General features: G+C 43.6%; 1 long non-coding RNA gene across 1 annotated transcript in view; it reads left to right on the top strand.

The window, feature by feature from the left end:
- The first annotated feature begins 1,160 nt into the window (after positions 1-1,160).
- Positions 1,161-16,101, top strand: part of LOC132536194 (uncharacterized) — a 33,778-nt gene continuing 18,837 nt past the window's right edge. Inside the window, exon 1 of the long non-coding RNA XR_009547857.1 lies at positions 1,161-1,219. This is a non-coding gene — a long non-coding RNA (uncharacterized LOC132536194). The remainder of the gene's footprint in view (positions 1,220-16,101) is intronic.

Raw genomic sequence — 16,101 nt, 5'->3', positions numbered from 1 at the left:
CCATAGTTATCATTGGGCTTGGTGGCAGCACTAGGAATCCACTGCTCCTGGAGGCTATTTTTACCATTTCATTGCCCTTGTTGTTGTTGTTGTTGTTGCTATACCTGTTGTTGTTGGACAGGACAGAGAGAAACTGAGAGAGGACAGGAAGACAGAGGGGGAGAGAAAGACAGAAACCTGCAGACCTACTTCACTGCTAGTGAAGCGACCTTCCCCACACACATAAGGAAGTGGGGCTCAAACTGGGATCTTTATGCCCATCCTAGTGCTTTGAGCCATGTGTGCTTCTCCCGCTGTGTACGGCCCAGCCCCCGGTATTTGCCTTTAATGACTTTGGTGTACCTTACTAATAATGAGACTGTTTCTCATATAGACTCAGAATAATACTTTGATCGGACTTTTCAGGAAGCATTTCTTTAGATCATGTTCAGAGTTATATTTCTCTTTTTAAATATTTTTCATGACATGCCCGATTTTATATATATGGAGACAGAGATAGAGGCAAAGGCAGGGACTGAGAGACAGACAAACAGCGTCCCAGCATATACAGAACCTATCTGGCTGAAATGATCACCTAATCTGGCACTCTCTCCGTCTCAGGAGATGTTCTCATCACTACTCCCAGCCTGTCCTGGGACCCTCTTCCTAGTAATTGCTACCTCTGCATTTTTCCTAGTTAACATTAATTTTTGATCATTTGAGAGTTGGTCTCTATTCTTGTAAGTTGCTCACACTTTCAAGGTGTTTCTCTCCTCCCCCCTACATTAAGGAGCACTTTAACTGCTATGTGGATACAATATATTTCCTTGCAAGGGAGTATTTGAAACTATGATCTGTATTTAAAGTTGATTTACAAAGTGCTGAGTTTGCTAGAATATATATCTGTCATTTACAAGGAAACAGTCACTGTGCAAGAAGAAATACAGTGTTGACAGTAGTGTTTCAAATATATAGTGTTCTTATGCACTCTGTCCAAGAGTTACTGAAATCAACAATGTTTACTCTCAAACTGTAGTCAAGTCTGTGGAGCTAAGAGAATTTACATTTTCACTTGATTCATTTTTTGTGAACCTTTGGGAAGCTAAAGACAAGTTTTCTTCAAGTATATCCTGTGAAACGTGGGTTGTAACCCCAGTTTTTAAAAAATTATTATTCAAGGTTGCACAGCATCAGATGTGTCTGACTTCTAAGGAAAATGAGACCCCAGACACATTGATGGGTGAGTGTGAAGATATTTAAGTTGGGATGGTTGGATTTAAAATAGCAGTTCCAAACTCTCTCAATAGCAGCTGTTTAGTATTAAGCTTAATTGTCTTCACACATTTCATCCATCCTGACCAGCCCTTACTGTGGCACAAAACTCAGACCTGCCTTGCTAAAAGTTTTCTTTAGTACACTAAAGAATATACTGATTTGTACATCAATACAAATCAATATAGTTGCTGGGTCTTTCTATTTGTTTTGTCATCTCAGTGTAATTTGTTTTAGGTAAAATACTTAATTAAAATAATGAAAATAGAAAACAGGCATTGTACAATGTAAAGGCATCAATACCCCTGTCCCAAATTCACCTGTTCCCAGTGTCTTTTTTATCCCATTTTCCATGTTTTCAGCTACATGTTCTCAGGGAAAAAAAACAAAACTCAGACCTGCTCCTCTGCACCTCTAACCACACTTGATGGTGTTGTTAGCCAGAGAGGGGAAGTCTCCTATTTTTTTCACCAAGAAGTGCTGTCTTGAAAAAAATATTTTGAGGGAGAGGCTGGGTGGTGGCTCACCTAGTTGAGAGCACATGTTACAGTGCTAAAGGACTCAGGTTCAAGCCCCTATTCCCCACCTGGAGGGGGAAAGCTTCATGAGTGGTGAAGCTGTGCTGCTGGTGTCTCCCTCCATATCACCCCCATTCCTTCTCAATTTTAGGCTGTCTATCCCATCAATAAATATATAAAGATAATAAAATATTTTAAAATATGTATATTGAAGGGGCTGGCAGTGTACCTGGTTAAGCACACATAGTACTCTGAACAAGGACCCATGCAAGGATCAAGTTTCAAACCCCACTCCCCACCTTCAGGGGGGTCGCTTCACAAGAGTCGAAGCTGGTCTGCTAGTGTGTCCGTCGTTCTCCCTCCTCTCACCTCTCAATTTCTTTTTTTTTAATTTTTTTATATTTACTTATTTATTCCCTTTTGTTGCCCTTGGTGTTTTATTGTTGTAGTTATTATCAATGACATTGTTGGATAGGACAGAGAGAAATGGAGAGAGGAGGGAAAGACAGAGAAGAGGAGAGAAAGATAGACACCTGCAGACCTGCTTCACCACCTGTGAAGCAAGTCCCCTGCAGGTGGGGAGCCGGGGCTCAAATCGGGATCCTTTCGCAGGTCCTTGCATTTGGAGCCACATGCGCTTAACCCGCTGTGCTACCGCCCGACTCCCACCTCTCAATTTCTGTATTATCCAATAAAACGAAAAAATAGGCCACCAGGAAAAGTGGATTCTTATTGAGCCCCAGCAATAAGTAACCCTGGAGGCAAAAAAAGGAAAAATCTGTTAATTGATTTATTCATTTACTTCACTAATTATATCTTTCTCTCCCTCCTCTGTCTTCCCCTCCTCTCAATTTCTCTCTCTCCTGTCCAACAACAATGACAGAAATAAAAATCAATAATAACTACAAAAAAGATTAAAAAACAAGGTCAAAAAAAGGAAAAAATACCCTCCAGGAGCATTGGATTTGTAGCATAGGCACTGAGCCACAGCAATTACACGGGGGGAGGGGGGATTAAAGAAAAAAAGAAAAAAAAGAGAGAGGGGGACTTTTAAACCTACTTTACCACTCATTAAAAATCCTTCCTGCTGGTGGGGAGTAGGGGCTCAAACCCAGGTCCCTGTGTATGGTAAGAGCAGTCTCAGCTATGTGCATCACCAGCCATGCCCCATTCTAACATAGTTATCTAGTTGTCTGTGTTTAGGTTGCTTCTATATTTTGACTTACCAGCTATATAGCTATATAAACATAGCTGTGCATATGTCTTGGGACTAGCATACAATTAAATATTAGAAATTAAAGTACATATATATGTTTGTTAACAGACTATTATTATTGGAAAGGGCAGAGAGAAATTTAGAAGGGAGGGGGAGGTGGAGTAGGCGAGAGACAGATATGCACCTGCAGCCCTGCTTCACCACTCTTGAAGCTTTCTCCAACTCAGGCGGAGATCAGAGGCCTGAACCTGGTTCAATGTGCACTGTAACATGTGGGCTCAACCAGATGTGTCACTGCCCGGACCCTAAAAATATATATATATATATTCTTTTTATATTTTTAAAATATTTTTATTAATATTTCTTTATTCCCTTTTGTTGCCCTTGTTTTATTGCTGTAGTTATTACTGTTGTAGCTGTTGTTGGAAAGAACAGAGCGAAATGGGGAGAGGAGGGGAATACAGGGGAGAGAAAGATAGACACCTGCAGATGTGCTTCACACCTGTGAAGCAAACCCCCTGCAGGTGGGGAGCCTGAGGCTCTAACTGGGATTCTGATGCCTGTCCTTGTGCTTTGCACCACGTACACTTAACCAGATGCACTACCAGTGAACTCCCGATTCTTTATATTTTAATGAGAGAGATACAAAAAGAGAAAGATCAGAGCACTGCTCAGCTCTGGGTTATGGTGGAGCTGAAAATTGATCCTGGGACTTCAGAGCCTCAGGCATGGAAGCCTTTGACATACAGAACCATTATGCTGGCTCCCCAGCAGGGTCAGTGGAAGATAAGGAAGTTAGATGAGTGACATGCCTGGAGACAATCTGAGTATTCAAGACTATGGGAAGTTCTCAAAAATTGAGAAAAGTGGGCAGTTAGTGTGTCACCCAGTAGAGCACTTAAGTTGCCATGTTGGTGACCCGGGTTCCAGCTCCAGTCCCCACTCGCTAGGTGGGGATGGCGGAAAGTTTTAGAAATAGTAGAACAGTTCCGCACCTCGGTTCTTCATCTTTGTCTCTACATACGTTCAAAATGAATAAATAAAATAAAGACAGCTGATGATGATGTTAGAGTCCTGTAGGTAATAATAAAAATAACATAAATGATATATTTATTATATATGAATAAAATAAATGAAGACAGCTGATAATGATGATAGAGTCCTATAGCTAATGAGCAGGAGCCGTAGCATTAGCAACAACAATGAAACATCAAAAAGAAAACGACACATGGGCCTTTAGAGTTTTTCAAATATTATGAATAGGGTACAGAAAAAGTACAGGTAGTCAATAAATACATAAAAAGTACAGGTAGTCAATAAATACATAAAAAGTACAGGTAGTCAATAAATACATTAAAATATTACACTTGTTATTAGGGAGGTGCAAAAGAAACTATAATGTTGATTGTATTTATAAGTAGCTTAAAAAGTGGGTCACTATTGAAAAATAGTTACTGTTTTTATTGTTGTTTTAATTATTGTTGTCTTCGTTATTAGATAGAATAGAGAGAAAAGGAGAGAGGAGGGGAAGACGGGTGGAGAGAAAGATAGACACCTGCAGACTTGCTTCACCGCCTGTGAAGTGACTCCCCTGCATGTGGGTAGCTGGGGATCCTTACGCCACTCCTTGCATTTCACGCCATGTGCCCTTAACCCTTGCGCTATTGCCCAACTCCCTGTTTCTTTTTTATTTCCTTTCAGAGAGTTTAAACTTTTAAAAATTTATTTATTCCCATTATTGCACTTTTTAATTTTTTATAGTTATTGTTGTTGTTGACCTTGTCAGATAGGATAGAGAGAAATGGAGAGAGGAGGGGAAGACAGAGACGTGAAGGGAAAGATAGACACCTGCAGACCTGCTTCACCAATTGTGAATCAACTCCCCTGCAGGTGGGGAGCTGGCAGGTCTAACCGGGATCCTTACCCCAGTCCTTCTGCTTTGTGCCACCTGTGCTTTACCAGCTGTGCTACTGCCCAACTCCTGACCTTAAACTTTTATAATTATCAGGTGTGGTCCTAGTGTACACAGGTTTTCATTTTTTAAATTTTGACAAAAGCATACTCTGATATTTTAGAAAATGTGTGCTTTTTATTTTGGAAATGCGTACTTGCTTGTTTAAAAATGTCACTTCTCTTGAAAGAATGTTGGGTGTTATATTTTCTAAAGTTCTTAGTAGGCAATGTAGTACTAAGTTTTCCTAAAAAGAGAAAGTGCAGTCAGGTTGAACAGTGACCTTAGTTTCCCCAGGATGCCAGTTTTGACCTGTGACCTTCTGATCTACATGTGGTGTACAGATGCCAGTGTCAGCATAATGAGTGGCTATTCCATGACCATTTGTCCCCACAATTGGTGACTGTCTGGGAAGTGCTGGGCTAAGGAGTCTTTAAAAGGCTAGTAGCTGAGGGCCTATGGCAGTAGAGGTGTCACCTTGAACTTTGCAGTGAAATGTGTTGATCACAGTAACAGCCATCCAGAAGCCCGAAGTGCGCCATCTTTGGTCTCTGCTACTGTCTCCTCCTGGGCTGACTGTAGACTCAGCCATGTCCTTGCTCTGGCACATGGAACATGAACAAATGGGAAGCAGGCAGAGACCTCAGTGGCTGTCTGGCTATAGTATGGGAGCCCTTCTTCTGGCACTGAAGAAGCTAGGTGCCACCCTGTGGAGATTTGGGGAACAGGCAACACACAGAAAATAGATCCAGTTGAGCTATGAGCTGCCTGCAGACACGTGGGACGTCAGCTAATGCAGAGCTGCCCAGAGGAGCCCACCAAGGTTTCATCTGAGCCCTGAGCAAAGAGAGGGGCCATATAAGGTACAGAGTCAGGGAGTGATATTTATTATAGTAATACAATCAACAAGAAAATACAATAAAAGACTCTATAACTACATACATACAGTGAAAGGAATAAGAGATTTCTGTGAAAAGACCTTCAAAGCAGGATGTAAGAAGGGATCAAGGAAGATGCCTCAAATGAAATGAGCTGGATGTGAAATGTTGACATTTTTCATTGTGACCCCACTAGACAAAAAGTTTAAAAGAACTGCCTTAGTCAGAGGGCTTCATGTCTTCCACCAGGAAGTTTACACATAGATGGCAGGACTGAGAACTAACTCAAAATCCTGCAAAGGATTAAGAAAATAATTGTTCTCAGTTGGATATCATAAAGTAACAGGGAAAAGAAAGGGTCAGTTCTAGAAAGGGGAAGCTGTCTGTTGGCATTTCAGCAGACACCCAGGTGGCCTCACTGATTGTAGATTTGCCAGGGGAGCCCTGAGCCATTATCAGCTGAGTAGGTTGTAGGTAGGGGCTCTCTGAATCCCATTTGGAGAGACCTGAGATGTTCCATCACTGAGCCTTTCTGGAGGCGTCACTCTCCTGGATTGGAATTAGCAGTCTGTCTTACTGTCATGCCTGAAATGAAAAACAGAGAGCTGTCTTAGTTAAATCACATTGTCATATACTAGCTTCTTCTTGATTCCTGAAGATATAAGTTAAGCCAAAGAGAGTATTTCTCCATGGAGATAAATATATGAAAGGGCTAAGTGGTGCCCACCTGGTGAGCACACATGCCACAGTGAACAAGGACCTAGGTTTTTGCCCCTATCCCCACCTGCAGGGGGGAAGCTTCAGGAGCCGAAAAGCAAAGCTGTAGGTATCTCTCAATTTCTCCCCCACTGTCTCTCCCTCCCATCTGAATTTCTATCGCTAGCAATTAGGTAAATTGAATTATTATCAGAAGAGTTAAATATATTAAAACCTAGTCAACATTTCCTCTCAACACAGCAAGATTCTGCAGCCTCCACCCAGAATGTGCTGTCACCAGGAGAATGAGTCAAGTCCTGCCATTGTTGGGATGTGATTCTCTTGTCCTGTTGTAATCAGCCAGAAACCTTTGTCTCACACAGACTAGTTGCTCGAATTAATCTCACATGGCATAAGCTCACCCAGACTCATGGTGTAGATGAGGTGTGTTCAGGAGCCTGGTCACCTTTGTACCACTGGCATCAGTCAGGAAGGAGGTGCCTACCTCTAGCAGGATCAGGGGACTTGGATGGAGGGCCTCACTCCTCCCTGTCTTCCTTGTTAAGCTCTGTGTGGCTGCTGGTGCACAACACGGACATGATGCAGGAGAACTGAGTGATGGTGGCCTTTTCCTTCTGATGTAGCAGATAGACACAGTCCATGATGTCCTCCACTGCCAGATTCACGGGGATGATGGGGTGGCTCAGGGCATAGCTGTAGAGTGACAGCTTGTGGGTGGCCCTGTCTCCACAGCCCATCAGGTATTCAGTACTGAGCTCAGAGGCAGTGAGCTCTAGCAGAGGCAGCCATGAGGGGGCACTGTGCAGAAGGTTGAACACAGAGCTCTGCCTGATGCTTTCCACATCATGGAGGGTGGCATCAGAGTCATCCCTCTGGTCCACAGCCACCAAGATGCTCTTGTGGTGGCCTCTGTAAACAGAGCTGCCCAGGGTCCACGTAGAGTCACCCCCCAGTGCAGAGACCTGTGATCATAGCAGTGGGATTAGCAATGGACAAAGTAGGGGCCCTAGGGAGCAGAGCAGAGGCAGTGAGAGCATGAAGGACGTGGAAAACCAAGGGGTCGAGCGTCCACTTTCTAACTGAAACCTTTGTAGAGGGACAGATGGAGGTAGCAAACCCAGTTATAAGAGTATGACATGATTCCTGCATATTAGCAGGAAAATCTTTGAGGATTTGAGAAAGGAGACCTGGACTCCCTACTTTTGATTGAATTTGAAGGTGTATATAACTGGCCTTGGCTTTTTATTGGAGAACTTAAGAGGTTTCTAGAAACTTGGAAGTAGAAGTTATCATGCTGGGTCACTAGTATATTCTGATCCCATTTCCATAGTGAGGCTGGTTTTCAGTATCATGAGCTTGATTTCAAGAGGGGAGAAATGTCCAGAGAGGTGGCACTGGCAGCAAAGTGTTCAATTTCCCTCTCCTCTGCTGGCCCTGACCTGAGGTCTGGGCTTGTGGAGGAACTAACCTGGGGTGTCCTCAAATAGCTGCTCCAAAAGGAAGGACTCCTGGTGGCTGGAAGCCAAGCCAGAGATTTCCTGATCCTGTGACTGGTCCTCAGTCACCTGTAGTGGAGCCATTCCATTTTCATAGTGATATTCTGTGTCTATATGGAGAGGAATCCAAAATAGGTTCAGGCTGAAGTGGTCGTGATGAGCCCATCGTGACCACAGGATGTAGCTAGAGCATGGCAAGGGATCTGTGTCTTCCTTGGAGATGTGCATGTTTTTCTGTGGGACTACTGGGTCCCTGCCAATCTCCCCACCCCCTTGGGATTGATTTTCAGTGTCATGAGCTTGTTTCAAAAAGGAGGTATGACTCGGCAGGAGGCATGTACAGGAACCCAGCTGGTCTCCACATGTGAGGCTGTGGGAGTCATCTGCTTCTAGTGGAAGCCCCTCAGTGGCTGGCGTTTGACCCCCTTCATGTTTATGCAGATGTTTGACACCTACATGTAGAGAAATTTGAATCTAGATCCAGGCTGACCATAAAGAGACTCATCTCACTGTAGAAGATGACACATGGGCCTTCTTTGGACCTTCTTTGCAAAGAAGGCTGTGTCTCTGTGTCTCTGTGTCCAAGAGTCTGACAGGAAACCCTGACCTAGCATGTGCCCAAGAAAAGAGTTGACAAAGTAAAGAGGAAGATGTTCTTATACATCCCTGTGCCTGGAATGCAATGAATTCCTCATGAGGAAGAGCTTTATATAGCAGTCCTGTCTGCCACAGAGAAGTAGAGAAGCAAGGACTGTCATTAGAGCCTGTTACAGAGTAGTAGTTGGTCAGTGTCTGTTGAATTCATGGAGGCCTACTGCTTGCACTTTTCCCTGTCAGAAGGTATTGAAGCTAAGCTGGAACCCATTTTCCCTGAGCCTTTGTAGTTAATGTCTCACTCCAGTCAGCCTCTTTGTAGATTGCCCTGACACTCACCTGCAGGTGGCTCTGTGGTTTCTTCCATCCTAGAACTCACAGACCCCTGACCAGTTTCTGCAGAGTCCTGGGAGAGAAAGAAGTTAGGGTCACAATAAGCTTTTGGAGTGAGCAGTGGAAGAACACATTTCCCAGCAGCTCTGTTTCCCCCAGAGAGAGAGAGAGAGAGAGACAGACAGAAAGAGAGAGAGAGAGAGAACCCTGTGTCCAGTATCAAACTACTTGACCCCTGGGGGTGACTGTGGTTTAGAATCGCCACTGTAGATTTACATGAATACTTGGATTTTCAGTGCATGTTTAGAAGTGTGATGACAAGGGTATTTGGATTCGTTCCTGCATGCTCTCTAGTCTCAGGATACGCACACAGGTAACTCTCAGTTGAGAGTAATTTGTAATTTAAAATGTCAGCTATCTAATCAAATACTTTTAAAAATATATATCTTCCCCCCACTAGAGGAGAAGAATTTCCTGGTGTTTGAAGAGGCAGGAAACTGGCATCAATGCTGCAGAGTGAAGGCCAACCCTGACATGATGCAGATTTCAAATTATGCAAAAGAAGAAATAAAAAAAGAGAGAGGGCTAGGCGGTGTTGCAGCTGTTTTGGCACACACCTTACCAAGTGCAAGAACCAAGGATTGGGTGCCACTACCCTGCCAGAAAGCCTTATTATTGACATACTAAGCTGATAATGAAGATGAAAATTAAGGAGGAATTGGTTTGAGATAGATCATTAAAAATGATCCCATTCTAATGCAGTAAAGAATTGTAAAAAGAGCACACAGAGTACAAGGGAAATGCAGACAGTATCCATAGATTAAGTATATATGTAAGTGGATCTTATGAGAATATCATAGTGGGATCTCCTAGCATAATGTTCATGCAAAGAGACTGTCATGCCTGAGGCTCCAAAATCCCAGGTACAAAACCCTGGATGACCATAAGCATTAAGCCAAAGCTGAGCAGTGCTGTGGGAAAAAAAAAAAGAGAAAGAAAGAAAGAATGAATGAATCCTCCTCAGGGCCAGGCAAGGCAGTACACCTAGTTAAGTACACACATTACTATGGACAAGGACTCATGTTCTAACCCTGGGCCCCACCTGTAGGGTGACAGCTTCATGAGTAGTTAAGCAGTGCTGTAGGTGATTCTGTCTCTTTCCTTCTCTATCTCCCCTCCCCTCTCAGTTTCTTTCTGTATCTATCCATAGTAAAACAAAGAAACAAAAAAACTCCAAGGGAAGAATATGGTGTCCCATATCTGAAAATGGGGAAAGATTTAAGATGGGAAAGAAAAGATATCTGAGGTCACATGATGGAAAGACTCTAACTGAATGAAAAGTGCATTTACAAATTTGAGAAGATACTCAGAATTACTTTGTTCAAATTCACATGACTCAGTTCTTTAGCCCTCACCTCCTCAATTCATTAAGCATAATCAGCTCCAGGCCCTGCCCCCAAATGGAAGTTCCAATGTACCTCAAGGTTTGTGAGAACTATGAAGTTATCTCTTATGGGAGACACAGGGATTTGGAGTGGGGTGAGCATGGAACTCTACCCCTATACTTGGATAAGCCTATTAACCATTATTCAGTCACTGCTGAAAATGTGGTTAAGAGAATGTCTTAGTTCTCCATAGTAAATGTCTTAGCTATTGTACTGCAATTCCAGAAACCAAATGATACGCAGAGCTCCTGGCTGTCATTCTCTTCTTTTTCGTTTTCTTTGATAGCGGGGAAACGGGGGAGAAAGGGGCAAAGAAAGAGAGAGAGACCTGAAGTACTGCCTCACCACTCATGAAGCTCCCCTGCCACAAGTAGGTCTCAGGGACTTGAACCCAGGTCCTCTTGCATGGTAATGTGCACTCTACTGGGTACACCACTGCCTGGTCCCTCCTAGCTTGCTTTTGGTCCAGTAGCATAAAGAAAAGTGAGGTTGTTATTTTTTCTTTAATTAGTAGAGTCACCCATTCCAGGAAGAAAACATCCACAGGGAGCAATGCAGACCACTCTATATGCAAGATAGGGTTGCATTCAGTCTAAGCTCCCTTTTTTGTGTCTATAGAGAAGTGTGTGTAAATAGGAAAATACATCCTTCCGGGTGGTATGTGCTGAATTCTTCCATCATCTCTAGACCACTTTCTGTGTAAAGCAGGAACTTGAAATGTAAGTTCTAGTCTTAGAAACACTCACACAGGTGTGTTCTGCCTCCTTTTGGTTGATATCCAGGTAGTCCAGAATGGCGGTATAAATTTTGCTAATAGATTCCACAGTGACCCAAAAGAGAGAAGGAGAAATGAGCTGTTAGACTATTATCAAATGAACTTGTGTTTTGGCTAATCATTTCAGCATTTTTCAATGCTTTTTCAAGATATTAAGTTTTTAAAGATATGTGCAAGACTTAATGAGAATAACAGTATGCAAATGTATTTCTGGAGAATGAGACAGATCCCAGAAAACATGTCTGTGGTGTCAGGTCTCTGAGACCAGGGCTGAACACCCCATCCAGAGTCCAGGCCAGAACCTCCCTGGGCTGTAGCTCTGGCAGGTTCATTTGCTTTGAGAACCAGCCCATGGAGAAACCTGCCCTTAAGTCAGGGCCATTTAATACATGGTGCAGGGTGATGTTAGCTCCCATCACAGCATGAAGAGAAGGGGAACAAGAGGGAGGGGCATTGACTGCTTGGACTCTGCATTCTGAGAACTTGAAAATTTGAAATACATGAAATAAGGGCATACTCAGAAAGCTCGTTATACCATTGCTCCATCTTCTCAACTGATCTGAAATCCAAGAGAAGGGGAGAAAAACAGTTAAAATGCACATTCACACAAACATATTATGAGTGTTAGCCAGTGTAAACAGCATCATTGATTGTTATTGGTGGGACTGTGTGATCCAGGAGTCCTGTCCTGGTCACGGTGCTGAGGGGCCCTGCTCTTTGACAGTTTGCTGGGTTGGCAAGGAAATCTTCTAAATGGAGGAGAAATTGGGTTTAGGGCCCTTTGGTGGTGCTGGTGGTTAACTGCACATGCTACCATGCACAAGGACCCGGGTTCAAGCCCCTGGCCCCCACCTGCCAAGGGGTTAGCAGCTACATGTGTTTGCCTGTATCAGAGCCAGTGGGAGCCAATGGAGAGCACAGAGCTGTCCTTGTGGGGGTCAGAGCACCTGTGGCTAATAGACCCCCAGATGGAGCTGTGCTCCCCTTAAGAGTCATGAGGAGACAGGCAGGGCCTGGCTGCAGTCTTACTGAAAAGAGACCACGAAGCTGCGGTCATCCCAGCCTAAGACCAGTGATGTGCGGGCTCTTGCGGCTTTCCTCATGTTGGGTTCCACCCACATGTCCATCAGGGGTGCCAAGTACTTGATTCGGAAGTGACTCTTGTACCTGGAGAGGGAATAGAGCACAGCGCTGTTAGCTTGCATCCCAGCGATCTGGGAGTAGCTGGGTTTCTCCTGAGGAGATGGTGGGTGTGTTTCTTTCTTTAATTTTTTTATTGGAGAATTAATGTTTTACAGTTGACAATAACTACAATAGTTTGTGCATGCATAACATTTCTCAGTTTACCCTGAGATTTTTTCACATAACAATACAACCCCCCCACTAGGTCCTCTGTCATCCTTTTCCTCCCCCCACACCTCCACCCCAGAGTCTTTGACTTTGGTGCATTATACCAACTCCTTGGAGGGAGGTACATACTTTGTGTTGGAGATGAGCAGCACGTTGGAATATAGGATCAGCTGCCTTTTCTGCCACTTCCGACCCTTCTGGAATTTGCCAGTGCCCATGAACTGGATATGGCCATAAGGCAACACTAGGATGTTCTCTTCCAGACTGCCCTCCTCCATAGAAGAGCTGCAACACAGCAGACCCACATGGCAGTTTGTCTCTGGCAGGCAGGACATGGGCTCATTCTGATGTCAGCCCTCACAGAGCATTACAGAGGAGTCTCAGTCCCACAGAAGGGCTCAGTAGCCAAATTCAGGAGTCTTGAGCTCGACAGAGCTCCTGTGATAGTTGAGGTCACTCAGGGCTGGTGGTAATGGAGGGCTGCTTCAAGGAGAGGGCACAGGGACTGTCACTTCAGTGTCAGGGGACAAGAAAGTAGCAGAGTCTCAGGACCTGGTAGAAAAGAGACACTAAAGTGAGTGAGGGGGAGTGAGGGTATTGGGGCCCTGGTGCTTGGTGCTGGGAGAGGACCTGAGTGGGGGTGAGAGTATTCTGCAGACACGCTGTGTAACAAATCACACTGTAGTGAATTAACACTGACCCCCAATATAAGGATAAAAAAATGTAAGGGGACACTAAGAGGTCAAAGGAGAGAGGATGAGAAATGTTTTAAAGAACCAACTCAGGGACACAGGGCCAAGGCCTGAAGGAAGCACAGTGTCTACAGCGATGTCAGAGCATAATCAACCACAGTATCATCTGCGGTTTTAGCCTTTGTGACTCTGCTTCTTTCCCTACCCATTATTCTACCTCTTTCTTTCCTCTTTTCTTCTCTTTTTTATTCACTCTTCCTCTCTCATAAAAATAATTTTAAACAGATCTATGTGTGACCTATAGGGGTCAGATAGCATCGATCCAAGAGTGTGAAGAAGTCATTCCATTGTGGCCTCAGGTTAACATACACACTTAGATAACAGGATTCTGGAAAACTGACTCTAATCTTAAGTCAGTCATCACTTTGGGGTGGAGGGGGGCAGGAATCCCATGATCAGCTGAGAATAAACCAAACATTCAAATGTTTCTCAACTCAAGGAAGTACTAAGCTATTCCTTGGCTGTGCCCTGAGTAAGCCCACAAGACTCTGATGCCTAGGGGTCAAGCCTGCTCTCTGTCATCAGCAGAAGGGAATCTCATGAGCACAAGTAACTGTTGATGACTAGGGCTGAAGCTGAGATTCTGTCAGTGGGAATCACACAGAGCACCTCCTGGGACCACCCTCCTCCTCCTCTGCTGGTCACACAAGGCATGTGAACAGACTGTACCATAAGCAGGGCAGCCAGCGCAGACACGCTGAAAGCCTCAAAGACTTTCTGGTAGATGCAGACATCCTCTACTCTTCACTCCTTGACACGAAAGTGAGAGCTGGGCACAGCACTGTGTACACTGTTTAGCTCAGTCTCCAAGACTGAAGATTCCACTGTAGCCAGGGACCTGGCCTGTGATATCAGTGGTCAAAGGTCATCATCATAACTGACAGCTGACAGAGTGCCCCTTTAAAGCCAGTTACACCTACAGCTTTTGAGTATTTTAATCTTTTCCTTTTGAGATGACTATAGACTTCCAGGCTTTTATTGGAAATAATAGAGATTCTATAAGCCTAGCCCCTATTTCATGCAGTGGTCATCTAATTATATAATTCTAAACAGAGTAAATATCACTGTAGGATATTCACATGGATGCTGTCAGAGACACACTATTTCCAGTAGCGTGTGTGTGTGTGTGTGTGTGTGTATACACACACACACACACACAAAGGCAATGTTATCCTCATAAAACCATTTTTGAAAGAATGAATCCATTGGCAAATGAGTTGTGGACATTCTTTGATGTCCTTCAACTCTAGTGTAAAAGTCCCACATTCAAGGAACCATTGGAGGACTTGATGTAGCCTAGAATAGATGCCTTAGCTTCTTTGTATGTTTTCTCTTTTATTAATTAATTAATTTATCTTAATGAGAAAGATAAGTGCAATGCTCAGATCTTGCCTTTGGCAATGGGATTGAACCTCTGAAAGGACCCCAGATCCTCACACATGAAAGTCTTTCACTTTCTTTTTTTATTATTTTATTCATAGTTCACTGGACAGAGATAGAAAAAGTAGAGTGACGGAGATGGAGGGAGAGAGGAGAGACATCTGCAGCCCTGCTTCAACTGCTTGTGAAGCTCTTCCTCTTTAGGGTGGACCCGTGTCTGGAACCCAGCATGTTGTAACTAGTGCTCTGAGCTAGGTGCATCCCAGCCTTCTATTACTTCTTGTCTTAAACAGCTCTGTAGGATGCACTCCATCTGATCACAGACAAGAAACATCCAGATTAACATCAGTGAGAGAATCACTGTTCAGAAAAAAAAACAGGGTGTTGAGCACCAGATAGTGTGCTTGTGTCTGTGTCTGCTTGTGTGGAGAGATAGGTGGGGAGAAGCCTGTTCTCACTGTCCTGCTGCATCATCTGAGTGCTTGACCAGGCTGAGTGGTTCCTCAGACTTTTCTTTCTTTCTTACCTTCCCTTAATATAAACTGTTTGAAGGAAAATATGACATTCTTACTTATGATGTGATGGTTGAACAATGCTTTTCCTCACTCAGTCCAGGGAAAGTGAGACAGATGTTTGTCTTTGCCATAAGGAACAATTAAAAGATTAGGGAAGCAATGGATCACATGTACAAGATTTCCCTCATGCTGCTGGCACACTGGTAAAGTACAGTCAGGTGGCCGTGATGTCATTCACTTCCCTTGTCTGTCAGAGACTCATTGGCACTTCACCTCTAAAAGGTTCAGGCAGATTGGCTTTAGCTGCAGTTTTGGAATTCAGCCTCTTGAGGGCACTCATCACCTACACAGGGAAGCAAAATGAACAAAACTCACTCAGTTTTTTTCTTCAAGTACTTACTTAGAAAGGAGATTCTTCTAACAGATCCATTCACATAATTTAATTGTGAATGATCAACTTATAACAGTGCATAATGTTGAATAAGAATCAGAAATTCAACATACATGTAGATTGATATTAACTGTCAGATGAAGGCAGTCCACAATATTTTGTAAAATGATTTTTTCTATGGATTATGCTTTTCAGAACTTTGGAATTATCCCATTGCATACTTTAGAGATGCGTGTGGATCTAAATTTACACAGCACTTTTTTGGTTTTTTTAATATTTATTTGTTTTCTCTTGTTTTGCCCTTGTTTTTTATTGTTGTTGTAGTTATTATTATTGTTGTTAATGATGTTGTTGTTAGGACAGAGAGAATGTATAGAGGAGAGGAAGACAAAGAGGGGAGAAGAAAGATAGACACCTGCAGACCTGTTTCACCGCCTGTGAAGTGTCTCCAGCAGTGAGGAGCTGGGGCTTGAACTGGGATCCTTAGCCAGTCTTTGCGCTTTGTGCCACATGAGCTGAACCCACTGTGCTCTCACCTG

The sequence above is a fragment of the Erinaceus europaeus genome (assembly GCF_950295315.1).
Source record: "Erinaceus europaeus chromosome 6 unlocalized genomic scaffold, mEriEur2.1 SUPER_6_unloc_39, whole genome shotgun sequence".
Taxonomy (NCBI): Eukaryota; Metazoa; Chordata; class Mammalia; order Eulipotyphla; family Erinaceidae; genus Erinaceus; species Erinaceus europaeus.
This window is presented reverse-complemented; position numbering and strand designations above follow the sequence as displayed.